The following is a 25,236-nucleotide window of genomic DNA, read 5'->3' as shown; positions in this document are numbered from 1 at the left end:
ACCTCTCCTTCAGCTGTTAGCAAGTAGTTGAGAGCCAATCTATTCTGATAGCATTTCTCATCTGAGCTTCTTGCCAGGCCAGAATAGTCAAGGCTCTGCCAGTCTTATTAGTGATTATTTCTAAGACAGTTTGTAACCGTATGATTTGGTTGAGCGTGTAAATGGGGGTCTGGCATCCCCATGAGCTATCTTGTGCCCAAGTACCAGGCCTGTAATATTGTATTATTCTCTCAGGGGGCCATTCATCATCTTTTTAATTTTTTATAACTATGCTTCTCTTTTTGCAGGAAGCCCAGACAGGGAAGCCCAGCAGTTCACCTGTTTTTATGGGCAGTAGGAAGAAAGATGGTTTAATAGTGCCAATAACACAACTACTTGCCCACTGGTCGGGTAATTTGGTGTAAGCTCCATGCCCACATGTCCAGTATAATCCAGTGGGGGCTGTCCAGTCCCGGTGGGACTCCGGGTGGGTTCACACAGTTTGCAACTTCGGGAATTTACTAAATGGATTTTTCTTAGTGTGGTTTGAACTCCACTAGGTGGCTGTTTTTGGAGTATTATTGTACAGTTTTTGCCTAAGGCAGCTGAATCTTCCTACTGGAAGGGTGAAGTCCTTCCTTACTCTTGCTATATACAGTATTGTCTAATGATTGAGGCTTTTAGGACCTAGAAGTTATCAGGTGATTCTTCTGAGCTGGGAATTCATCAGGAACTGGGTCTGTAGGTACAAATTCTCGGGCTTCCCATGGCCATTGATCTCCTATTACAGTTCTTCTACATACATAAAATGAAGTGACATTGAGAGACTGGGCTACATGCTCAGCTAATTGCAAAAACAAATTTTTTGTTTTTCCTGGAATTTCTGGTACTGGCACATTCAGTTCATCATAGAAGGTTTGACATATTGGCTCAGGAGAGCGTTTATAAACTTCTCCTCAAACCACGATATTTACTCGAGGATCTAGTCCAGCCCTCTCAATTTCTAGGGTTATACGCTCCCCTTTTTTCCAGCGAGAATCAAAGGGGTTGGTTATTACTAATTCTGAGGGGTTACACTGACCACTGGTACAGGAAGGGCCACTTTTCCTTTTCTGAAGGTGGACAGGATCTTTTTTATTTTTTATCCAAGTAGCCTAAATGACACAAGACCAGTACCCACATTCATTTCCACACAGTCCTAATTCTGAAAAATGTACCTATTTTCTGCCATATAGCCTCTTTCCTAATTAAAAGAATTGCATTCTATCCCTAACTTATTACTATGAATGACAGCACAGACATCAAACTTCAAGGTGACTTGTTTGGGCACCCTTTTTTCTTTCGTTTTGGCTAACACTTTACTCATATCATTTATGAGCCTCCACAAGTCCTCAGTCCTTAATCTTATTTAAAAAACTGTGGTCATGGGAGGCTAAGATGGGTCAAAACACACATCAGGTTGGTCATTTCCTGGGCTACATACCTTGCGTAGAATAGCATTATACAAAAAAGTTTTTTTTTAGAGTCCCGGTACACTTATAATGATCATAAAATTATAGGACTGCAGCAACTTTTTGTCCTACCTTCATGACTTGGTGTATACACTGGGAACAGTCCTCAGTCTGAGGAAGGTCAGTTAAAGTCCTTACTGTACAAGTCTAAATTTTAAGGAAAATGAGTCCTGCGATGAGTTTTCTCATGCTTTAGCCATGCGTGGACCAGTGAGCTTCTGAGTGTGACTGGAGCAGGGCATGTCGTCTTCTTCAGAGTCACTTTGCAGGGGTTGGCGAGGCTGCTCCTGTCCACATACCACTCACAGTCTACTGATGTTCAAGGATGGTTTCAGAGGTTGGGCCTGCTAGAATAAACTGAGTCCAGCACTTCTACACAGCTATGTTCACCTGGGGTCTCTGATACTGGGAGCAAGGTGGCGGGGTTTAGGGTGTTACAAACTTCAATGGTTATGTGGGGATTTTCACATAGCAAGCTTTAGTACTTGGTTAATCTAGCATTTGTTAACCAATGATGTCCTTCGGTAGTCATTAAAGTTACCACAGCATGGGGGGGGCCTTTATATTCAGGTTTTGCCCAAGGGTTAGTTTATCTGCTTCTTGTGCTAACAGGGCTGTTGCTGCCAGGGCCCTTAAACATGGGGGCCAGCCTTTGGAAACCTCGTCTAGTTGTTTTGAGAGATAGGCCACTGGCATTGGTCAGGGCCCCACAGTCTAACTGCCATTTTTTCTCTTTCTGACACATAGGGTGTAAAGGGTTTTGTCAGGTCAGGTAGCCCCAGGGCTGGGGCCGACATGAGTTTTTCTTTTAACTCATGAAAAGCTCTTTGCTGTTGGTTGTAATAGATGTAGTTTATCTAATTTACATTTTTATTAACTCTCACCTACCAAAATATTGACTCAAATCCTGCAGCTATTTGATTTCAAGCTTTAAATTGATCTGGTATTCCCCATGAGACTCTAATTGTGTCTAAATGGACGTGAGAGTCAAAAGACCCATAAGGGGCTTCTCTTGCTTTATGACATCTTATTTTTTCTCCCTCTGGTTGATGAAATGCCAAGGTGAAAGGGATAACCAACTGGACTAAAGCACAAGTGCCACTCCAGTTATTCGGCAGAGTGCCCAGTAAAGGTCCACCACAATACCACCACACATCACAGAAAAACTGGGTGATACCTCTTTAACTTTAGCTAATATGTTTACACACAGAATGTTTTTTATAATTAATGTTTTAAAGCTTGCTTAAACTTTCAAAACAATTTTTTTAACCTTTTAATGTAGGTAAAAATTTACATTCTTATGCTGTTGTAACCAAGCGAGTTAGAGAGATGCCACACTTTGAGACAAATTCAGGAGTCCTTTATTAGCCGGTGACCGAGAGACAGCTAATGCTCGAAATTCTCTCGGCCCCGAAGAGGGGGTTAGATTTTCTTTTATATTTTGGTTTAGAGAGGGGAGGGGGATTTTAGCTGTAGCAATCTTACAGAAGTAAAACAGACAAAAAAGTTAAAAAGACAAATGGTTACAGGAAAACAAACAGTTCCAGGTGCAGGGGCTTTAAATTCATCCCAAGGTGATAGGTGTGGGAGCTCTGGATGTTATCTGCTGGACACAAATGTGGGGGCTTTATGGTACTATCTCCTGAGCAAATTCCTGGAAACTGCAGGCATTACTTGCCTCACTACCTTATCAGTTAATTGCACTCTTTGATATGCTGAGAGTCAGCTTGCACAAGTTAAGTCTTTGAGGAAAGGGATGGGTAAGGAGCCCTTGATGTCTTGCAAATGAAGGAGCCAAATGGAGTCCCTCAGGTTTTCTCAGCTAAGGGTGAGTCTTTTTACATTAAAACAAGGTGAGGTATCTAACAAGGTGTGGTTTCTAAGGGAGAGTCTATTCATGTTAAAACAAAGTTAGGTATTACAATGCCTCCTTATAATCCTTTACCAAAGGTATATTTTACTTTTCGTATACACCTTGCACACAAACTGTTTTTTTCCCAATAGTTTTACATTCAGGAGGCCTATTTTAAATTATACAATATTTCTTGCATAAATTCTTTTTTTATAACATTTTTCTCTTTAACGACTTTCATAGACAATTCTTCGACATGCCTCAACTTTCTGACTTATTGCAAACATTTCTTTCTTTAAACAACCAGTTAATTTATTTCAGGACAAGAATTTACCATATAACACTCTTTTTACATAAATTCTTCCCCCCCTTTCCCCACCTCCTTTTTTTTTTTTTTTCGAAGATGACAACCATTCTTTTCTAAAGCAAACTTCCTTTATGTCTGTGGACTAGACTGTCTAAGGCCACAAGATTAGAAGTTACTATAATACATGTTACACTGTTAACTTTTAGCAAACTTTACTTCTGTTGAAAATCCCAAACCTTGTAAGTTTGGGATTTTAATTATCTTTTGCTATTAATAAGACCTCGTTTTGTCCAAATTAACTTAGATTTGGTATAGATGGCTTTTCTTTTTTCCCTCAATTACCTGGGAGGAACCATCGATCGTCCTGTCCTGAAGGGAGTTCCTCCTAGGTCTGGTCAGACCTTTTTATGGTAATTAAGATTTAGATTCCCTGTTAGGAAACCTGCTGGGTTAAGGGAATTTTCAGTGGTTAATGTTAAATCATCCTTTTTCCCCCCCGCCGTCCCCCGCACCTTAGGATACTTCTGAACTGGTGAGGGTGAGGTGTACTCACAATGAGGTTTCCTCTAAAAGTTTTTTTTTGTACTTTTTACTGTTAGCAAAGCAGTTGCCGCTACAGACTGAATGCATTTGGGCCACCTGTGGGTTACCAGGTTAAGGATTTTTGATAGGAGGGCCTCAGTGCTTTCAGGATATGCCCTTGTTTACACTGACAGCAAAATGGTATTGGAGTGTTATAGGGTTATGGAGAATACCTTCAATTGTTAATTATAGGTTTTAAATTTAACTTGGCTTTTAAAGGAATAGGGTACACTGTTTTTTGGTTTTTGTTTTTTTTTTTTGAGACAGAGTCTTGCTCTGTCGCCCAGGCTGGAGTGCAGTGGCATGATATCCACTCACTGCAAGCTCCGCCCCCCAGGTTCATGCCATTCTCCTGCCTCAGCCTCCCGGGTAGCTGGGACTACAGGCGCCCGCTACCACGCCCGGCTAAATTTTTTTTATTTTTAGTAGAGACGGGATTTCACCATGTTAGCCAGGATGGTCTCGATCTCCTGACCTAGTGATCCGCCCGCCTCGGCCTCCCAAAGTGCTGGAATTAGAGGAGTGAGCCACCATGCCTGGCCTGGTTTTTTTTTTTTTTTCATTACTACTTGTATATCTCTCTCTCTCTTTTTCTCTTTGGTTTTCTGTCTCTTCTTCTCTTTGACTTTCCTTTTGCCTCTGTCTCTTTCTCTCTCTCTCTGCCTCTCTCTCTCTCTCTCCCTCTTTCCTTGACTTCCACTTTGTCTCTCTCTGTCTCTTCCTGTTTCTCTGTCTGCTGGTCTTTCCTTGCCTCTGTCAGCCCCTTATGCTGCTGTTCTCTCAACCACTGTTGGCGGGAGGCTAAAACCAGCTGTAACCAAGTGTCTATGTATGGAAACTGGTCTAGGTACCCTGGCTTACAGGTTACCTTGTGCCATACCTTTGAAACAAGGGACCCATCCAGGCTTCCTTCTGATTGCCAACCCATCTCTAATGCTGGCCAGTCTATCTTACACAAAGTTTTAAGTTTTCCTGGTGTCATAGTACTCTATAGCCTCCCTTAAATCCTTTCTTGAAATTTTTCAGCATAGTTCTTAGTGGGGTGGGCTTACTTTGTGCCTGACTTATGCTTCTTCGAGACAAAACACCACGCTCACACCATGGGCACACCACAAAACAAAGAACGGGTAAAAAGGGTACACACACACTCTTACAGTTTATACCAAACCAGAATCAAAACCAAAATCAGAGTATCAAGAAATCCAAGCCAGGTCAAAACCAAAACCAAAGTATCAAGCAATCCAAGTCAAGTCAAAAACAAAAACCAAAGTGCCGGTACAGGCACACTGTGGGTGATCAGGCCACGCTTCCACTCAAATGGAGTGGGCAAGTTCCAAAGAGTAGTCTTACCAAGTTTCAGATGTCCGGACTCCAAGTACCAGTTCCTTCCAGGTGTTCAGCCACTGCGCTGATCCTCCACAGGGGCCTGCCATGCGCTGCTCTGGCGAGGCATTCCACTGGGGCAATTGTCTACTCAGGAGCACTCTCAGGATCTGCTTCGCTCAAGCTGGCCGGAGTCCCTCGCAGGGATGCTCCATAGGGCAGGCCTAAGCAGCCTAAGGGGTTGCCTCGACCATCCGTTAATCACCTCGTTTCCCAGTCAGGGAACCAAGAAATGTAGCAGGACAAGCCGCAGACAAAACCCCTCAGACACTGAGTTAAAGAAGGAAGGGCTTTATTCAGCAGGGAGCTTCAGCAAGACTCACATCTCAAACAATCAAGCTCCCTGAGTGAGCAATACTTGTCCCTTTTAAGGGCTCACAACTCTGAGGGGGTCCGTGTGAGGGGGTCTTGATCGATTGAGCAAGCAGGGGGTGCATGACTGGGGACTGCATGCACCAGAAATTAGAACGGAACAGAACAGGACAGGGATTTTCACAGTGCTTTTCTATACAATGTCTGTAATCTATAGATAACATAACCAATTAGGTCAGGGGTGAATCTTTAACTACCAGACCCAGGGTGTGGCTCTGGGCTGTCTGCTTGTGAATTTCATTTCTGCCTTTTAGTTTTTACTTCTTCTTTCTTTGGAGGCAGAAATTGGGCATAAGACAATATGAGCGGTGATCTCTTCCCTTATTCCGAGTAGCTGGGATTACAGGCATGCACCACCACCACGTCCAGTTAATTTTTTCATTTTTAGTAGAGATGGGGTTTCACTTAAAATTTTTAGTGTATAAATAGGAAGGCTGAGTGTGGTGGCTCATGCCTGTAATCCTAGCATTTGGGGAGACCAAGGCTGGAGGATCACTTGAAACCAGGAGTTTGAGACTGCCCTGGGCAAAATAGCTGGACCTTATCTCAACAAAAAAATTTAGCTGGATATGGTGGCTCACACCTGTAGTCCCAGCTACTAGGGAGGCTAAGGAAGGAAGATCGCTTGAGCCCAGGAGTTCAAGGCTGCAATGAGCTACGATTGTGGCACTGCACTCTAGTCTGGGAAACAGAACGAGACCTTAACTCTTAAAAAATAAAACAATAAATGGGGAAAGTTGCACTTCTAAAAATAACCTCATATGTATCTACTTGTCAGATCTGCTAAGTATTTCTACTTGTAAGGGCATAACTATCCTTTTTCTCACTCATACATATATTTAAACACTAAATTAGTCAATGCTACTAGGCCTGCCTTTTATTTCCCAGAATAGTGTGTGTTTGGAGAAAATCTAGAGGCATCTGACTCTTACAACAAAATGCAAAAACAAAGCATTCTTAGGCCACTGGGTGTTTTAAAAAAGAATGAAACAACCAAACACAACTGTGGTCTTTGGCTAACTTTCTAGAGAAAAGAAAACAAGCCATCTGCCGGTAACAGGAGGCTCTGGGGATGGCTGATCACAGGGCCGAATGAAACATTCATAGTAATTAGTGGCAGCACCAAAATAGAAACTTCAGCAGTGCTTTTCCCGTTGTTATGGTGACAGCCCCCCAACAGCCCACCTCCCCACAAAGGGCCTGGCTTGGTGCGTTCTGCGGCCTTCCATCTGGTGCCCTCCCATTGAATGCAGGGAAAGTAAACTCACTGCTCATTGGTCCCCTCGGGGTTGTGTGTGTGCTGGGCTGCCAAGAGGAGGAGGGCGTGGACTGGAAGATTCCACAGGGCTGGGCCAAGGCTGTCCCCTGTGCTCAGCCAGAGCCACAGGAGAGCAGCTGATCGCCCAGGCTGCCAGACAGGTGCTGCCAAGGGGCCGAAAATTCACTGATGTCAGGAGACGGCACCCGGGTGATGATGAATGAGGCCTGGCCTGTGGCCAACAGGTTCTTAACCTGCCGGTGCGGCAGGGGGAAGTGCTCCCTAGGGCTTCCAGTTACCTGAGCGGCCCACGCATCTGCACCCTCTTGTTGAGCAATTTCCGTAGGTCCTTCAGAAGTTGTTAAGTGTCAACATTCTTGTTGCTCTGCTAAAAATCTAAGAATTTGGCCAAAAAGTCTGGTTTGCTCCTGCTCAAAGATTGAAGAAATAGAAATTGGGCTGCTTATTTTCCTTAGTCTTATTAGTTTTGGAGGTCAATGTTTAAAACATTGATTTGAGCATATCAATATCACATGCTGCTGTCAATGCCCTGTCTCTGGAGTCTCCAGGGGCTGCAAATCGAGGAAACTGTCTGCAGTATTTGTGTAATGGATAGAATTGATATAATTTGTCTGCTGCCTAGTGAGATGATCTCATGACATTTCTGGGTAAAGGCTACTGATAGGAAACACACACTTTCTTTTTTTTTTTTCTCGAGACAGGGTCTCATCCTGTCACCTAGCCTGGAGTGCAGTGGTGCAATCATAGCTTACCGAAGCCTCAAACTCAAGGGCATAAGTGTTCCTCCTACTTCAGCCTTCTACATAGCTGGGATTACAGGTGTGCACCATCACACCTGGCTAATGCTTTATTTTAATTTATTTTTGTAAAGATGGGGTCTGGCTATGTTGTCCAGGCTGGTCTCAAACTCCTGGCCTCAAGCAATCTTCCCACCTTGGCCTCCAAAACTGCTGGGATTACAAGCATGAGCCATTGTGCCTGGCCTCAGGAACACAGGCTTTCAAGCCACAGCAGTCCCTATTTATATAAACCACAGCCTCAGGGTCTGCAAAGTAGGTGGCTAGCATTTTTTCTTTGCCAGAGCCTACCTGGGGGTTGATAATCTGCACATAGGCTGGATACAGTCCTGTGAAATAGAATCATTTTGGGTAGCAATTTACTAGATGATCGACTGTTAGAGCTGGAAGCTCTCAGGAGTTATCTAGTCACATTTCTCAGAAAAGCAAATGGGTCAGTGAACTGCTGCTTACAGGCAGAGCAGGGCTTGGGGTCCTAGCACCTCCCTCCATCCCAAAGCCCTCTATAGTCTAATTTAATTGGAGATGTTTGCACGTGTATAGTGTGTGTGTGGCGGGGCGGAGGATGGGTGTGTCAGATGGACTAAAAAGAGAATAGATGTGGCAAATTCTGGTCTAGTAGGAAAGATGAGACACAGGAGTATGTCCCAGCTGGAAAGTGTTCTAAGGCTGATGAGAAGCACATGTGGTGTCATGTGACCCTCTCCTCGGTGGGTCCCCCGTATGGTGCTGGAGAAAAATAGTGACAACCATAGGTTCTTAGTTGGAACAGATTCCAGTTATAAAAGACAGATTAACAAGAAAAAACCCAACAGTTTATTCACGTTTGTTTCACATACACATGGAATCACTCAGAAATTGAGTAGTTCTCAAAGAAGTGGCTTTGATTTCAGCTTATATAGCATCCTCAACAAAGAACACTAAATTCATTTAAAAGTGAAAGCAAGTTTATTAGAGAAGTAAAGAAACAGAAGAATGGCTCCTCAATAGACAGAGCAGCAGTATGAACTGCCTGACTGAATATACTTATGGTTTTTCTTTATTATATGCTAAACACAGGGAGGGCAATTCATGGGTTTTTTTTGTCTCTCCAACCCCCACTTTTATTAAAAACCAATCATGGTAGACTGATTTGTTTGCAAGATAAGTTTTAACCTGACTACACTTGGCCTGATTATTTGTATAAAGTGCATGAAGAATAATTATTCACCATACAGGCTCTTTTAAAACTGGCTTTGATGGAACTTTGTTCCACAAGGAATCTCAGATTGGACCTCTCAAAGTCTTGAGCCCAGCCACGGGTTTGTACTTGCAAATAACTGCCTGAGGGGTAAATTCCTCTCCTCTTGAGGTCCCAAGATAACTTGCAGCTCCTGGGCCTGTCAGAAAGTGACATTCTTTATTCTTTACCTACCGCAGGTCAGGAACCTTGTACAAAGACTGTGTAGACAAGGAATGAGACTAGCTTTCCCTAGGGGCTTTTATTGGCTCTATAAGTCAACTTTGATTCCTTAAAGCAGTCTGTTTATATTTAAAAGAATACCATTCCAGCCAAGGCCCTGGTAAAATAACCAGTTTCTCCAACTGTGTCCTGTTACAAAGAAAACAGATTTTTATTGCACTTATGCAAATAACTATATTGCCATAAGTTAAGAATACTCATGAATAGTTTTGAAATTCTAGAGAAATCAGGTAGAAGGAGCTACGCTCCAAATTTTGCTCATAGGTGTATGCTCCACTCAATTGCCAAAAGCTGTAAATAGTAACCCCCAAAAAGTTTTCTTGGCTCTGAAAAACAAAACAGAAAGGATTGACAATATTTCAAGCAGAAACCCACTCTGTGCGTTATCTGTTTACTGATTATTTCTTTTGCTGTAAAGAAACTTTTTAGTTTAATTAGGTCCAAACTATTTATCTTTGTTTTTGTTGCATTTGTTTTTGAGTTCTTGGTCATGAGCTCTTTGCCTAAGCCAATGTCCAGAAGACTTTTTCTAGTGTTATTGTCTAGAATTTTTATGGTTTCAGGTCTTAGATTTTAGTCTTTGATCCATCTTACATTGATTTTTGTGTAAGGTGAGAGATGAGAATCCAGCGTCATTCTTCTACACGTGGCTTGCCAATTACTTCAGCACCATTTGTTGAATAGGGTTCCTTTCCCTACTTTATGTTTTTGTTTACTTTGTTGAAGATCAGTTGGCTGTAAATATGTGGCTTTCTTTCTGGGTTCTCTATTCTCTTTTATAGGTCAATGTCTTTATTTTTTATACCAGTACCATGCTGTTTTAGTTACTATAGCCTTGGAGTATTGTTTGAAGTCAGATAATGTGATGCCTCCAGATTTGTTCTTTTTGCCTCGTCTTGCTTTGGCTATGTGGGCTCTTTTTTGGTTCCCTGTAAATTTTAGAATTGTTTTTTCTAGTTCTGGTGATGGTATTTTGATGGGAATTGCATTGAATTTGTAGATTGCTTTTGTTAGTATGGTCATTTTCATAATACTGATTCTACCCATCCCATGAGCATGGGATGTGTTTCCATTTGTTTGTGTCACCTATGACCTCTTCTAGCAGTGTTTTGTAGTTTTCCTTGTAAAGATCTTTTACCCCCTTGATTATGTATATTTTTAAGTGTTTTTTTTTTTTTTTTGCACTTGTAAAAGGGGTTGAGTTCTTGATTTGATTCTCAACTTGGTCATTGTTAGTGTATAAACAGTGTTACTGATTTGTGTACATTGATTTTGTATCATGAGACTTTGCTGAATTCATTTATCAGTTTGTAAGAGTCTTTAGGGTTTTCTAGGTATACAATCATATCATCAGCGAACAGTGACAGTTTGACTTCCTCTTTACTGATTTGGATGCCCTTTATTTTTTTCTCTTGTTGGATTTCTCCGGCTAGGACTTTCCGTACAATGCTGAATAGCAGGGGTGAAGGTGGACATCTTTGTGTTGTTCCAGTTCTCATGGGGAATGCTTTCAACTTTTCCCTGTTCAGTGTCATATTGGTTGTGGGTTTGTCATAGATGGCTTTAATTACCTTGAGGTATGTCCCTTTATGCTGATTTTGCTGAAGGTTTTAATCATAAAGGGATATTAGAATTTTGTCAAATACTTTCTCTGCATCTATTGAGACATTCGTATGATTTTTGTTTTTAATTCTGTTTATGTGAAGCATCTCATTTATTGACTTGCATATGTTAAACCATCCCTGCATGTCTGGTGTGAAACCCACTTGATCATGATATATTAGCTTGTTGATATGCCATTGCATTTTGTTAGCTAGCATTTTGTTGAGGATTTTTGCATCTATGTTCACCAAGAGTATTGGTCTGTAGTTTTCTTTTTCTGTTATGTCTTTTCCTGGTTTTGGTATTAGGGTGATACTGGCTTCACAGAATGATTTAGGGAGGATTCCTTCTTTCTCTGTCTTTTGGAATAGTTTCAGTAAGATTGGTATGAATTCTTCTTTGAATGTCTGATAGAGTTCAGCTGTGAATTCATCTGTGTCCTGGATTTTTTTTTTTGTTGGCAATTTTTAAATTACTGTTTCAATCTTGTTACTTGTTACTGGTCTGTTCAGAGTTTCTATTTCTTTCTGATTTAATCCAGGAGGGTTGTATATTACCAAGAATTTATCCATCTCCTCTAGATTTTCTAGTTTGTGTATAAAGGTGTTCAGAGCTTTGAATGATCTTTTGTATTTCTGTGGTATCGGTTGTAATATCTCCCATTTTGTTTTTAATTGAGTTTATTTGGATCTTCTCTTTTCTTTTCTTGGTTAATCTCACTAATGGTCTATCAATTTTGTTTATCTTTTCAAATGACCTGCTTTTGTTTCATTTATCTTTTGTATTTTTTTTGTTTCAATTTCATTTAGTTCTGCTCTGATCTTTGCTGTTTCTTTCCTTCTGTTGGGTTTGGGTTTGGTTTGTTCTTGTTTCTCTAGTTCCTTGAGGTGTGACATTAGGTTATCTATTTGTGCTCTTTCAGACTTTTTGATGTAGGCATTTAATGCTGAGAACTTTCCTCTTAGCACCACTTTTGCTGTATCCCAGAAGTTTTGATAAGTTGTGTCACTATTATTGTTCACTTCAAAGAATTTTAAAATTCCCATCTTGATTTTATTGTTGACCCAAAGATTATTTAGAGGCAGATTATTTAATTTTCATGTATTTGTATAGTGTTGAGGGTTCCTTTGAAGTTAATTTCAAGTTTTATTCCACTGGGGTCTGAGAGGGTACTTGATATAATTTCAATTTTCTTAAATTTATTGAGACTTGTTTTGTGGCTTATCATATTGTCTATCCTGGAGAATGTTCCATGTGCTGATGCAAGGCATGTATATTCTGCAGTTGTTGGGCAGAATGTTCTGTAAATATCTGTTAAGTCCGTTTGTTCTAGGGTGTAGCTTAAGTCCATTTGTTCTCTGTTGACTTTATGTCTTGATGACCTGTCTAGTGCTGTCAGTGGAGTATTGAAGTCCCCCACTATTATTGTGTTGTCATCTATCTCATTTCTTAGGTCTAATAACAATTGTTTTATAAATTTGGGAGCTTCAGTGTTAGGTGCATATATATTTAGGACTGTGATATTTTCCTGTTGGTCTGATCCTTTTATCATTACATAATGTTCCTCTTTGTCTTTTTAACTGTTGTTGCTTTAAAGTCTGTTTTATCTGATACAAGAATAGCTACTCCTGCTCGCTTTTGGCTTCCATTTGCATGGAATATCTTTTTCCACCCCTTTACCTTAAGTTTGTGTGTCTCCTTATGCATTAGGTGAGTCTCTTGAAGACAGTAGATACTTGATTGGTGGATTTCTATCCATTCTGCCATGCTGTATCTTTTAAGTGGAGCATTTAGGTCATTTACATTCAATGTTAGTATTGAGATATGAGGTACCATTTTATTCGTCATGCTAGTTGTTGCCTGAATACCTTGATTTTTTTCCATTGTGTTATTGTTTTATAGGTCCTGTGAGATTTATGCTTTAAAGAGGTTCTGTTTTGAGGTTTTGTTTCAAGATTTAGAACTCCTTTAGCATTTCTTGTAGTGCTGGCTTGGTAGTGGCAATTTCTCTTAGCATTTGTTTGTCTGAAAAAGACTTTATCTCTCCTTCCATTATGAAGTTTAGTTTTGCTGGATACAAAATTCTGGCTGGCAATTGTTTTGTTGGAGGAGGCTAAAGATAGAACCCCATCCCTTCTGGCTTGTAGGGTTTCTGCTGAGAAATCTGCTGTTAATCTGATAAGTTTTCCTTTATGGTTTACCTGATGCTTTTGCCTCGCAGTTCTTAAGATTGTTTTCTTTATCTTGACTTTAGATAATCTGATGACTATGTGCTTAGGTGATGATCTTTTTGTGGTGATTTCCCAGTTGTTCTTTGAGCTTCTTGTATTTGGATGTCTAGATCTCTAGTGAGACCAGGGAAGTTTTCCTTGATTATTTCCTCAAATAAATTTTCCAAACTTTTAGATTTCCCTTTTTCCTTAGGATTACCAATTATTCTTAGATTTGGCCACTTGAAATAATCCCAAATTTCTTGGAGGCTTTGTTCATTAAAAAAACTTTTTTTCTTGGTCTTTGTCTAATTGGGTTAATTCAAAAGTCTTGTCTTCGAACTCTGAAGTTCTTTCTTTTACTTGTTCCAGTCTGTTATTGACACTTTCCAGTGCACTTTGTATTTCTCTAAGTGCATCTTTCATTTCTGGAAGCTGTAATTGTTTTTTCTTTATGATATCTGTTTCTCTGGAGAATTTTTAATCCCTTATACTGTATGTTTTAAAATTTCCATAAGTTGGTTTTCACCTTTCTCTGGCCTCTCCTTCAGTAGCTTAATGATCAACCTTCCGAATTCTTTATCTAGCAATTCAGAGACTTCTTGGTTTGGATCCCTTGCTGGGGAGCCAATGTGGTCTTTTGGGGATGTTGTAGAACCTTTTTTTGGTCACATTACCAGAATGACTTTTCTGATTTCTTCTCATTTGGCTAAACTACTTCAGTGGAAAAATCTAGAACCCAAGGGCTGCTGTTCAGATTCGTTTGTCCACAGGGTATTCTACACCATTTTCCCCTAGGGATGGGGCTTCCTCAGAGCCAGACTGCAATGATTGTTACTGCTCTTCTGCATCTAGCCACCCAGTGGGGCTCCAGGCTCTTGGCTGGTTCTGGGGAATATCTGCAAAGAGTCCTGTGATGTGATACAACTTCAGGTCTCCCCGCCATGGATACCAGCACCTACTCTGGTAGAGGTGGTAGGGGAATGAAGCAGACTCTGTGAAAGTCCTTGGTTGTAGATATGCTTAGTGTGCTGGCTTTCTTGAATGTATGCTAGCGGTGAAGTTGTCATGTGGACAGACTCAGGACCCCTGGTTAGCCAGGATGTTGCAGGCAGTAGTATTAGCTATTGTATTCTCCTTCCTTGGAGCAGGGTTATTCTGTCATGAGTTGCTGTAATGGCCTGAGTTGGTTGGCCTCCAGTCAGGAGGTGGCACTTTTAAGAGAGCACCAGCTGTAGTTATAGTAGGGAATATAAGCTTGCCCTGAGTTGACCACAGGAAGTACTCTAGTTTCCCAGGTGATGGGTGGGGCCATAAATCTCCCAAAAGTTTATGTTTTTTTATGATTGGGCTATGGGGGCAGGTAGAGAAATACCATTAGGTGGGGCAAGGTTGTGGGGGTCTAAGCTCAGACTCTCCTTGGGCAGGGCTTGCTGTGGCCACTGTGGTGGATGGGGAGTGGTTCTCGAGCCAATGGAGTTACGTTCCCAGGGGGGATTATGGCTGCCTGTATCACCAGGGAATGAGGGAAAGCTGGTAGCAATAGGCCTCACCCAGCTCCTACACAGCTGGCGAGGTCAGTCTTGCTCCTGCTATGCCCCAATAACAGCACCAAGTTTATCTCTAGGCACCTTGCATGCAGGACTCAGACCTTGCCCCAGGCTATAAGCTTCCTTTCTGAGAAAGCAAGCATTGCTTTCAGGTTCTTTCCTCCCGTCTACTCATACTGTCAGCTGTGGTTCCTGCACTCCTTTCTGTAGCAGTTCCTGTTCACCCCCCAGATTCTGCTCAAGAGAGTTTGCCCTTGTCAAAATTATTACAAAGTTCATTTGGGAGCTTTTTTCGTCCTGTAACCCCTCCCAAATTCTGCTGGCTGCCTTCCCCGAGGGCCCGTGTGAGATAGAGTCAGGGATGGTTTCCCCTGGGCTTGAGCTGGAGAATGGGAGTGCCTACAAGGCTCTTCCTGCCACCGCTTCTACATTTATGTTTCACATTGAATCCGTTTCAGCTCCAGGTAAGGTTAAATCTTTCTCCTGTAATCTGGATTTTCAGATTCCCCAGTGGGGATATGTGTTCAGAGGCAGGTTTTCCCCCTCTTACACTTTGAGGACTCACAGTTTTTTACGTGTCTTTCAGAATTTGAAGCAGCATGCTATTTACGTCAAAGGATCCGTGAATTCTTTCGGTTTTCCTAGTATGTTCCTGCAGTGATTCTTGCAGCAAAAGTCCACAGTGTGAGTCTCCACATGCTGTTTTGTCTGTTCCACAAATCTGTCTGATTTTAATCAGTTTGACCATAAGGCAAGATTCTCATAAACCTTTTATAACCCTTCACAATTTTCTGAAAATTGTAAAATTTACAGAAAATTTACTGAAAATTCTGTAAACTGTAAAAAAGAGCAGATTAGTGTTTTATGATAATCCTGTTGTGCTTTTATTTCAATGTTCAATTTGTGTAAAAACTAAATAATACCTGTTTAACTTTAACCAACGTAAGAACAGTAAACTTTTAGAGAACTTACAGGACAAGGAAAAAGACTTTGATTTTCTGGAGGTAAGATCTTGGAATAAGACAAATAAATGGCAGCCAAAGGTTGCTTAGCAAAGCATTGTTCATGTATCATCTCCAGGCCAATAAGAGTCCAAAGTTGTCTTCAGTGGTTAAACTTTGTTCTCTGTAGGAGAAGTGGTGGGTGGCCAGGATACCTTTTGTCTTTGGAAATCTATGTGTTGATTTTAGGCAAATAGAGGGAGAGCAGAAAGCTTTCCTGGGTCTGTTTCTTCCTAACTGCCTTCAGCTCAGCAATACTTCATACTTCGGGGCAGGATGTGCTGGTCTGCCCCAGTGTGGGGTCAGACCGCCTAGGTCAAAGTCACCATTGCACCTCTTGCTAGCTCTGTGTCCCTGGGAAAATAACTTGACTTCTCTGTGGATTTCATTTTTTTACTTGTAAACTGGGATTCGTAATCCTGAATCTTCTCTGGAGTTTTGGAGACTCGATGAGGTGACACAGAAAGTCTGGGCACACTGCTTGGTATGGAGTAAATATGCAGTAGATCAGTTATTCCCATTAATCAAGCAAATTCCTCATTGCTCCTTCCTGCCTGGCTTTTGCTCATGGGTTTCTTAGACCTGAAGCTTCCCCTTCAGACTCTTGGTGGAGAGATGGCACGCCTCTCCCTGCTAAGCAGCTGTTCAGGTTCCAGTGGCAGATGGCCAGCGTCCTCATGTCATTAGCATCTGACAGCCTTTGTGAACAGCAACGGCCTAGGCCTGCCTTGACCAGTAAGGCCCAAAGCATCAAACCCAGGGCTCCACGGCGGCTCCTGCATGATGGATGGGTCCTGCTGGGGAGGGAGAGGGCTCCCGGTGGCAGGGCCAAGTCGAATTTCTGAGAGTCTTGTTCTCTATGCTGCCAGCCTTCCTTCTGGAGGCCTCCCAACCTTGAGCCTGTCTCATCTTTACCTGTCAAGAGAAATTGATTCAATAAACATATCTGAGCACTTACCACATGCCCAGCCCTATGCTCAGCGCCAAAGACACAAAATCAAAACAATAGTCTGTCTTTGAGTTGCTCACAATCTAGTGAACTCGATGCCTAGATAGCAAGATGGTAAAGACAGTCAGTGATACAAATTTCGTGGAATTATCATAGAAGGAATGGACACTCCTGCCACATTTAGGGCTGACCCTACTTCCAGCACTGTTCTGGAGAGATCTTAGTTCATTGAGTCCTCACCAAGTGGCTCTGATGTAGGTACCAATATCCTCACTTTATGGATGGGGAAGCGGCAACCTGGGGGGATTAATGGCCTGATCAAGGTCACCCAGCCTGAATGATTGCAGTGGGAGTTGAAATTTATGCAGTACGCTTAGATGTGCAAAACCAACATACCTCTATTATTTCTGTTTGAGCTCATCTGGATCTGGGTGAGATTCTTGCTGATGGGACAAACTTAAATGTGTCCTTTAAATGTACTTCTTCCAGCCCTTTGCAGTTTAGAACAGTCAATTTGAAGGACACTCCCTACCTAGCCTCTTTCCTCTATCTTCCTCCTCCTTCCAAAGGTGCATCTGAGTTTAAGGAAGAACTTCCTCCTGACATGTTTTTCTCTGTTGGCTCCAGCTGACCCCGGTATTGAAGTGATGGCCTGTGGTCTCTGCTCTTACATGGTGGCCTCACCTGATTTTTTTTATGTGTTGTTGTTGTTTTGAGACAGAGCCTGCTCTGTCACCCAGGTTGTTATGCAGTGGTACAATCATTGCTGACTGCAGCCTTGAATTTCAGAACTCAAGTAATTCCCTTGCCTCAGCCTCCTAAGTAGCTGGGACTGTAGGTGCATGCCACCACATCTGGCTAATTTCTTAATATTTTTTGTAGAGACAAGGTCTTGATATGCTGCTCAGGCTCTTCTTGAACTCCTGGACTCGAGCAATCTTCCTGCCTTGGCCTACCAAAGTGCTGGGATTACAGGTGTGAGTCATTGCACCTGGCCCCCACGTGACTCTTTTGGTAGCTGTGCAGGCCCTGGGCACTGATATATCTGAAGCTGATCTGTAATAAGTTGGGGTCTGGTGTCTTAGCACAGAGTCTGGGGCTTTTATAACTCACCTGTCTGACCCTACCCCAGCTCTGGGGAGCTGCAGGGTCTTCCCAGCCTCAGCCTGGACCTCCATCTGACCCCAGTGGTAGCGATTGCCTTGCTCCTGGTCAGCTCACCCATATGCACGAGCCCCATGGCAGGCTCCCCAGCTGTGAGCCTCCCCCGAAAGTCAGTAGGACTGTCTGGACCCCAAACTGTCTAGTTCAAGTCAGCCTGTAAGGGGAGTCTAAAAATCCCTTTTTGTCCCCAAAAGTCTGAATTGTTTGATTGTTGTCTCATGACAGGCTCCAGAAAGTCAGCCTTGACTTTCTGGTTCAAAGCAGATCAAGGACTTTTCTGTTCTAGGCAGTACCTGCTCATTCTTTTTACTTGAGTGAAATCCCTGACGGCTGAGCTTCTTCAGTGGTATAAAGCAAAGTGATGAGTGATAAGGGAGAGAAACATCAGGAGACACATCAAAGACACAGCTACCCCATGGCATGCAGCAGAAGCTACTGTGCCGTTTGTGTGCATGTGCTGTTCACCATGCCATAGCCCTCACAGTGTGTGTGGCTGTTCTGGGAACACAGGGGAGAAGTGGGGTGAAGAGCAGGGAGACACCAGGAAAAGGGAACTTCTAACTCTGACTTTTTCTTTTCTTGAGACAGGCTCTCGCTCTCTCACTCAGGCTGCAGTGCAGCTGTGCCGTCATAACTCACTGTAACCTCAAACTCCTGGCACAGCGATAATCCCACCTCAGCCTCCCCAGTAGCTGAGAAAGGTGTGTGCCACCATGCCCAGCTAATTAATTTTTTTTTAATTTTATTAATTTTATTTTTTTTAGAGATGGGGGTCTCATTGTGCTGCCTGGATTGATCTTAAACTCCTAGCCTCAAGCAATCTTTCCAGTTCAGCCTCCCAAAATGCTGGGATTACAGGAGGTTTGAGCACCACACCCTGCCCTAGCTTGGTCTTACAGGTAAGGAGTTAAGCTAATTAATTATAAGAGGGATAGTGTTGGGAGTAAAAAAGGCAGCATGAGAAATGGAAATATGAGAGTACAGGACAATTTGTGGAATGGCATCTGTTCGTTCATTTATTCAAGTGTTTTATCAGAAGGCCATCATTGCTAGGCCTGGGTATGTATTATCCCAGTCATCTCAGCTTTAAACCTAATGAGTTTCTCCCTTTCGTTCCAGAGGGCCACTGGGCAACTCTGTGGATGGTGGTACAGTCATTGTTATGAGGGCCGCAGGAGTGGAGAGGGCATGGGGGAAATGATTAGTTCCATTGTGGGCAAGCTGAATTTGTGATGCTAGTGGGCAACAAGACAGACATGCCTAGCACATTTCTGATGAAATTGGTCTGGATCTGTGTCTCAGTTCTTTATTTCTGGGTAACAAACCACCTCACAACTCAGTGGTCTAAAGCAAACAATGTTTTATTATCTCTTGTGATTCTGACTGAGCTCAGCTGTGTGGTTCTTCTGTTCCATGTGAGGCCAGTGGCTTGCTTGGGCTGAAGAGGTCCAAGATGATTCATCCACATGCAGCCTTGGAGGGAATGGCTGGAGCTCCACTGGGCCTCTTCTCTCTCTCTCTCTGTCTCCCCACACACACACACTGCCTCTCTCCCTCCAGTCTTGGGACTTCTCTCCATGTGGTAACTTTTCATGTGACTTTTCACATGGTAGTTAAAAGTTCCTAAAGGCATGTGATCCAAAAAATGAGAAGCGGATGCTGCCAAGCCTCTTAAGGCTGGGCCTGGAATTGGCATGTAAGATTTCTACCACATTCTCTTGGTTGATGTGAGTCACAGGCCAACAGAGATTCAATGTGGGAGAGGACTCTCCAAGACATGAATATCAGAAAGTGTGGTTCCCTGGAGGTCATCTTTGTAGGGTAGCTATATGTAGCTAAACTTGAAAATAGTACTCCTCATTCTTTTTTTAATTTTTATTTATTTATTATTTTTTTGAGATGGAATCTTGCTCTGTCACCAGGTTGGAGTGTAGTGGTACAATCTTGACTCACTGCAACCTCCGCCTCCAGGGTTCAAGTGATTCTCCTGCCTCAGCCTCCCAAGAAACTGGCACTACAGGCACGCACCACCACACCCAGCTATTTTCTGTATTTTTAGTAGAGACGGGATTTCACCATGTTGGCCAGGATGATGTCGATCTCTTGACCTCGTGATCCACTTGCCTTGGCCCTCCCAAAGTGCTGGGATTGCAGCCATGAGTCACTGCACCTGGCCTCCTCATTCTTTGAATCCATCACCAACTATTTCAGAGCTTGTGTCTGGGATAAGCCTGTTAGTAAAGTTGCTTTGATTAGTTTAAGTATTCCCTGAACAGGCTCCTCATCTCTGTCTAGTCCATAGGCAACTCAAGTGAATTCCTGGTGGTATAATCACAAACAGATCTTTCACTTGGAACAAAAGTGAGGGAGTGTATTAGTCTGTCCTTGCACTGCTATAAAGAAATACCTGAAACTGGGTAATTTATAAAGAAAAGAGGTTTAATTGACTCACGGTTCTAGAGGCTGCATAGGAAGCATGGCTGGAGAGGCCTCAGGAAACTTACAATCACGGTGGAAGGCAAAGGTGAAGTAGGCACATCTTACATGCCTGGAGGAGGAAGAGAGAAAAGTGGGGAGGTGCTATACAATTTTAAACAACCAGATCTTGTGAGAACTTACTTGCTATTACAAGACCAGCAAGGGGGAAATCTACCTCCATGATCCAATCACCTCCCACCAGGCCCCTCCTCCAACACTGGGGATTACAATTCAACATGAGATTTGGGTGGAGAGATAAATCCAAACCATATCAGGGAGTGAATATTCTCAATCTGCAAATGCATTCATTATGCTGTGATAAGAAGAGTAGACCGGGACCCTGTCAGGTCCTCAGAACCTTGGAGAGTGGCTGTCCCATTCAGCTCTACATAGCTGATGGCTGAATAGTTAATTTTGGAGGGGAAAGAAGAACTCTTTCATGTTCAGTTACTGTCTGTCATTGGAATTCTATCACATACTTCAGTTTTGGACTTTGTGGGTTTTTAGGGTCATCTGCAGATATGTATTGAAATATTCAATAGCATAGGCAGAAAGTAACACAGTCTTTATATTATTAAATACATTATATTATTAATATATGTCTTTGAGAGTTTTTAAAAATGAGAATTTTTCTGTGTATTTCTCATGGTAAAGATAAAATGAAATAAAAACTCTCGGTATACTGCAATTATTGCTCAAAAAATAAACAAATATGTACTGTCTAGGAGTTCTTGTCTTCTCTTGCATGTTTTTTAACTTCAGGTTTGGTCCCTGAATCACATTTTCTTGGTATAAGGAGGACCCATCAGCCAATTTAAGAATGGTCCAATTTCTCTAAATTGGCAATATCTCTAGATATAACAAATACCACACAAACAGTCTGTGAATTTCATGAGCACTCAGAATCGATGCTGGCCATTTTTGTGCTATACCGCCTCATATTTTTTTCATGTATAAAATATGAGTCAAAATTTATCTTCAAATAATAGTTGGAATAAATGAGCAAGTGAAAAGCACTTTGAACATATATAGCACAAAACAACTGCACCACTAGTTATTATTACTATTCCTCAAAACATGTAGTATTTCTAGTCCTATTGTCTATACTTCTTTCACCTTTCTAAGAGGTGTTGGGAAATTTATTCTTAACACTGAGATTATTAAGGCATAGCTATTATTCCCCTATCTTGTAGCAATAAATTATGTATTATTTCAGCTATAGCTACCTTATAAAAATGTTCAATTACTTATGTCTTAGCCCAAGTGAACATACATTATTATGCTACATTCTTTACTATTTGTAAAATAGTTGTCAGCTACAAATGCATTATCCTGCACATTGAAGTTAGTGATGGAAAAATGCTGCTGTCACAGAAAATTGGATTGTGAAAACAGATAAATGCTCAGGTGCTTGTCTTTAAAATAGGAAGCATTCATCTTGTGATAGTATTGGCTTCCAGTAGGTTTATCTCCATTACATAAGTGCCAGGCAGACAATTACTATCGTGGAAGAGTGTGAGGACTTGTTATTTCATCAGCAGATACACAGTCTTCCCACCAGATGCCATATATGGTGTGAAGTCCTGGACTCCAATCCAACTTCTTCATTTAAACAATTTTTAATTTGTATATTTTTAAATATAAACAATGATCCAAAATTGAGACACTTCAAAAAGGCATATAATGAAATGTCGCCCTTCCCTCCTCTCCTCCAGCCACACAGGGCTGCACCTTGAAGGCAAATGATATTAATGGTTTCTTGTGTATATCCAAGATATTTTATGCATATATAGACATAGATCTGTATATCTATTTTCCTTATTGCGCCCTGTTATGAACTGAATTTGTATTCCCCAAATTCTTATGCTGAAGCTTTAATCCCCATTATGTCCTGCATTTGGAGATAGGGCATTTAAAGAGATAATTAAGGTAAAGTGAAGTCATGTGGGTGGGCCCTATGCCAATATGATGTCCTCATAAGAGGAGGAGACGAAGACAAACACATGCAGAGGGAAACCACGTGAAGATACAAGGAGAAGATGGCCATCTGCAAGTCAAGACGAGAGCCTCCAGGAAAAACCAAACTTGCTGACACCTTGATCTTGGATTTCTAGCTTTCAGAATTGAGAGAAAATTTATGTTGTTTAAGCCACCCAGTCTATGGTATTTGTTATGGCAGCCCTAGCAGACCACTACGCCTCTGCTATTCTTTTTAAATTTTTACAAACTAGTAGCATACAATACCCACTTTGCTGGACCCCTCTTTTTCACTTACTATATTTTTCACGAAGTACATAAAAGCTTCCATTTATTGCTATGGATATAGGAATTATTTTTATTGTATGGTTGTCGCGTAACTATCTGACCACTCTCCTATTGATGAATATTTAGAATATTTCCAATATTTTACTACTAGAAACAATACTGTCGTAAATAATTTGTATATAAATAATTTTACACACAAGCAAGTATATCCATAGAATCAGTTTTGAAAACTAACACGACTGCATATAAAGACATTTGCAGTAATATTTTGGGTTTAAAATTTTTTAAATTTTTTTTTTTTTTTATTTTTTGAGATGGAATCCCGCACTGTTGCCCAGACTGGAGTGCAATGCTGTGATCTCAGCTCATGGCAACCTACGCCTCCCAGGTTCAAGTGATTCTCCTGCCTCAGCCTCCTGCGTAGCTGGGATTACAGGCGCCAGCCACCATGCCTGGCTAATTTTTTTTGGCATTTTTAGTAGAGATGAGATTTCACCATGTTAGACAGGTTGGTCTCGAACTCCTGACCTCTGGTGACCCACTCACCTCAGCCTCCCAAAGTGCTGGGATTGCAGGCATGAGCCACTGCATCCAGCTTGCAGTAATATTTTGATAGTTATTGCCAAATTGGCCTTCCTGGAGGACATACAGACTTATACTTCCTCCAGAAAGAATGAGAGTGCTTACTTCCTACTTCTTCCACACACAGTTTGTCATTGAACTTTTTGATTTTTACTTATCTGGTAAAAATTTTACATCTCAGGAAGTATCATTTTGCAATTTTTCATTGTGGTGATGTTGAACATCTTTTCATAAATTTAAAAGACATTTATATTTCATTTTTTGGTTAAGCTTCTTTTTTCACTGGGCTTTTCATCTTTTTTGTATTGTAGATGTTCTTTTTTTTTCCTTTTTATTTTGAAACAGGGTCTCACTCTGTCACCAAGCCTGGAGTGCAGTGGCACAATCACAGCTCACTCCAGCCTTGACCTCCCCGGCTCAAGCAATCCTCCCACCTCAGCCTCCTGAGTAGCTGGAACTACAGGTGCACACCATCATGCCTGGCCAATTTTAAAACAATTCTTTGTAGGCATGAGGTCTCACAATGTTGCCCACATTAGTCTTGAACTCCTAGGCTCAAGTGATCCTCCTGCCTTGGCCTCCCAAAGTACTGATGTTCTTTATTTGTTAGAAAAATTAGTCATTTTCAGTAATATGAGTTGCAAACATTTCCCCCAGTTTGTATTGGTCTTTTTACATTACTTCTGAGGAAGTTGTGTAGAAAATTTTGAGTTTAATATTATCAGCTTTATCAGTCCTTTTTAAAAGAGTGCAATGGCTTCTGACAATAAGCATCCAGAGTGAGGATAAACTTCCTGGGGACCTAGGGACCCCTGGACTTGCAGCTGATGCCTGAAATGAGGCTCACGTCAGACATCAGCTGCAAGTCCAGCCCAGGGGTCCCCAGGCCACCTTCACTCTTGACCAACTGGTTACAAGTTCAGGGTTCCCACAATCCTCTCAAGTTTCATAATTCATTAGAAAGATAAATAGAACTCAGGAAAGAGCTATACAATTTTTAAAATTACAGTTTTATTATCATAAAAGGATTATGAATATGAATCGATCAAAAGAAGAGACAGATAGGGAGAGGTCTGGGAGGGTCCTAGATGGGAAGCTTCTGGTGGCCTCTCCCTGCAGAGTTGGGATGCATCATCCTCTGAGCACATTGGTGTGTACAATATGCAGAGTACTGTCAATCAGGATACACACTTGAGCCTCAAGTTCAGAGTTTTTGTTGGGTTTCATTATGTGTGCATGATTGATTGAAACACTGGTCACTTTCTGAACTCAGTCTCCAGTCGCCCCTTTCCCCTCCCTGGAGGTCAGGGCTGATATCACTTGGCTCAAATTCTAACCCTCTAATCACATAATTGGTCTTTCTGTCACCGGCCAGCCCCTGTCTCGAGTCATCTCTTAGAAACTGTCTAAGATCCTCCTATGAGTCACCTTATTAGAATAAACTATCAGGGGATACCATGAATAACAAAGACATTCCTATCACCCAGGAAATTCCAAGAAGTTAGATATTAACTCCCAGGAACCAGGGACAAAGCCCTTTATTATTTTTTCTCTAAACTTCTTTATTCTTTATTACACACGATACAGACTCTGGATTTGGTATCACACATAGAAAGCTCTTCCTTTTCTAAGATTATTACAAAAACAAATTACCCCATGATTTCATCTAGTACCTGAATGATTCCATTTTTTTCCAACACAAAAGTGTGATTACAGATTCAAATATTTTTCTTTTTCTTTTTTTCTTTTTCTTTCCTTTTTTATTTTTTTTCAAGACAGGGTCTAGTTCTGTTACACAGGATGGAATATAGTGGTGTTATCACAGTTCACTGTAGCATTGAGCTCCTGGGCTCAAGCAATCCTTCCATCTCTGCCTCCTGAGTAGCTGGAACTATAGGCATGTGCCACCAT

General features: G+C 41.7%; 2 long non-coding RNA genes across 3 annotated transcripts in view; one reads left to right on the top strand and one right to left on the bottom strand.

The window, feature by feature from the left end:
• LOC105478870 (uncharacterized) overlaps positions 1–25,236 on the top strand; it is a 64,424-nt gene that overhangs the window by 5,668 nt on the left and 33,520 nt on the right. For both annotated transcript variants that reach the window (XR_011617125.1, XR_011617124.1), the window contains exon 3: positions 18,765–18,899. This is a non-coding gene — a long non-coding RNA (uncharacterized lncRNA). The remainder of the gene's footprint in view (positions 1–18,764; positions 18,900–25,236) is intronic.
• Positions 19,807–25,236, bottom strand: part of LOC139360069 (uncharacterized) — a 31,797-nt gene continuing 26,367 nt past the window's right edge. The window contains exons 2-3 of the long non-coding RNA XR_011617129.1: positions 20,453–20,548; positions 19,807–20,231 (exon numbers count right to left, since the gene is read on the bottom strand). This is a non-coding gene — a long non-coding RNA (uncharacterized lncRNA). The remainder of the gene's footprint in view (positions 20,232–20,452; positions 20,549–25,236) is intronic.

The sequence above is a fragment of the Macaca nemestrina genome, chromosome 19, assembly GCF_043159975.1.
Source record: "Macaca nemestrina isolate mMacNem1 chromosome 19, mMacNem.hap1, whole genome shotgun sequence".
Taxonomy (NCBI): Eukaryota; Metazoa; Chordata; class Mammalia; order Primates; family Cercopithecidae; genus Macaca; species Macaca nemestrina.
Note: the sequence above shows the minus strand (reverse complement) of the source record. Positions and strands in the feature narration are given on the sequence as shown.